Consider the following 2,500-nt stretch of genomic DNA (forward strand, 5'->3'; position numbering starts at 1 on the left):
GGCAAGCACACACGTCGTAAAATAGCATACAACGTGACACCATAAGCTATACATTCACCGAGATTCATTTCGGCAAATGCTCGCCTAGGTTTCCGTCAAAAAATACCAACAACCTACACCTCGGGGGCCGGGCCCCCCCGAATCCGAAAATATTTTTTCCAACACCGAAACGGGTCGACGAGTTTTTTTTCCTTCCCTCGTCAGTGCCATAGGTGCGCCAAAAGGCGCGCACCAAAAGCCTTCGGCAGTTGGTGCAGGGAGGTGAGGCATAGTGCACCCCCCTAAAGAGCTCTTAGGACTTTTTTTGGACTGACAGGAGGAAATATCACATGTGCCCAGCAACCCCCCCCCCCCATTTTTAAAAATCGGCATGGACTTTTGATCTGAAATTTTGGAAATATGTTTATATATACCCAAACCTGCATAATAACAAATATCAGAATTTTTCGAGTCCCGGAAGTATTTTATTTTATTTTACCTTCGGAAATTCATAACCGGCAAAAAAAAATTCCAAAAATCACCAAACTTCTTTCTAAATTCCTCATTTAATATATATTAACTACTGTATGAATATTGTTCGAGGAAAGTATTATAGAATTTCACTTAGTGCAAGACATATACATTTTTACACAGAGCAGAGGTTCATTCGGCTGGGAAGCAAAACCAGCAGAGGTTCATACGGCTGGGGAATGTATGCAAGGCATGCCAAGGCATGCCGAAGGGCTGCTGAAGCCCAGCCGAGAGGCTGCCGAAGGGCTGCCGAAGCCCTGCCGAAGGGCTGCCGAAGCCCTGCCGAAGCCCTGCCGAAGCCCTGCCGAAGCCCTGCCGAAGCCCAAGGGCTGCCCATGCGCTGCCGAAGGGCTGCCGAAGCCCTGCCGAAGCCCAGCCGAAGGGCTGCCGAAGGGCTGCCCATGCGCTGCCCATGCGCTGCCGAAGGGCTGCCGAAGCCCTGCCGAAGCCCAGCCGAAGGGCTGCCGAAGGGCTGCCCCATGCGCTGCCGAAGGGCTGCCGAAGCCCTGCCGAAGGGCTGCCGAAGGGCTGCCGAAGGGCTGCCGATGCCCAAGGGCTGCCCATGCGCTGCCGAAGGGCTGCCGAAGCCCTGCCGAAGGGCTGCCGAAGGGCTGCCGAAAGGCTGCCGAAGCCCTGCCGATGCCCAAGGCCTGCCGAAGGGCTGCCGAAGGGCTGCCGAAGGGCTGCCGAAGGGCTGCCGAAGCCCTGCCGAAGCCCTGCCGAAGCCCTGCCGAAGGGCTGCCGAAGCCCTGCCGAAGGGCTGCCGAAAGGCTGCCGAAGCCCTGCCGATGCCCAAGGGCTGCCGAAGCCCTGCCGATGCCCAAGGGCTGCCGAAGGGCTGCCGAAGGGCTGCCGAAGGGCTGCCCATGCGCTGCCGAAGGGCTGCCGAAGGGCTGCCCATGCGCTGCCGAAGGGCTGCCGGTGCGCTGCCGATGCGCTGCCGAAAGGCTGCCGAAGCCCAGCCGAAAGGCTGCCGATGCCCAAGGGCCGCCGCTGGGCTGGCGAAGGCCTGCCGACCGGCTGCCGAAGGTCCTTCCGATGGACATGCGAGGGCCTTCGGAGGGACGTCGGCGGGCCTTTCCGAGGGTCTTCGAGGCCACACACGCGCTCGCGTCTCGCGCCGAGCTGCCGAGTGCCCGAGTGCCCGCACCCGCACCCGGTCCCGCACCCGCACCCGCACCCGGTCATTAGATTAATGCACGGGGGGGGGGGATTTTCCGCAATTCCGAGCATTTCGACGCAATTTTCCGGCCGGGCATTTTCCGCGATTCGCCGCAGTTTTTCCGGGCGGGGCATATCCGTAATTATCCGGGGGCATTTCCGTAATTTTGCCAGGCAGGGATTTTTCCGCAATTTCCAGCATTTTTCGCATAGCGCGCGCGCGCGCCGCTTGCACCGCGGACGAGGGCTTGCGGCAAGCCCGCGGGGGTGAGGAATGGTGCACCCCCCTAAAGAGCTCTTAGGACTTTTTTTGGACTGCCAGGAGGAAATATCACATGTGCCCAGCAACCCCCCCCCCCCATTTTTAAAAATCGGCATGGAATTTTGATCTGAAATTTTGGAAATATGTTTATATATATCCAAACCCGCATAATAACAAATACCGAATTTTTTCGAGCCCCGGAGGTATTTTTTTTAATTTTTTAATCGTTTTACCTTCGGAAATTCATAACCGGCAAAATATATGTCCAAAAATCACCAAACTTCTTTGCAAAATCCCCTTTCAATGTATACTAACTACTCGCAAATTATTGTCCGGGACATTTTGCTTCCAATTTTATTTTGCTCGGGACACTATCATTTTGTGCACTTTTGCCGCAGTTTCCGCCACGCGGAATGGGCCGAAAATTCATAAAACATAAAATGCGCATCCGAAAACCACCAAACTTCACGGAGGGCCTCCCAGTGGTCCACTCGACGTGCCGGAGCGGCACCGTGCGAGAAAAGTTTTTCCGAGTCAAAGGACGCTCGGGGCCTTGCGGTTCCGGCA

The sequence above is a fragment of the Mercurialis annua genome, assembly GCF_937616625.2.
Source record: "Mercurialis annua linkage group LG4 unlocalized genomic scaffold, ddMerAnnu1.2 SUPER_6_unloc_19, whole genome shotgun sequence".
In the NCBI taxonomy this organism is placed as follows: Eukaryota; Viridiplantae; Streptophyta; class Magnoliopsida; order Malpighiales; family Euphorbiaceae; genus Mercurialis; species Mercurialis annua.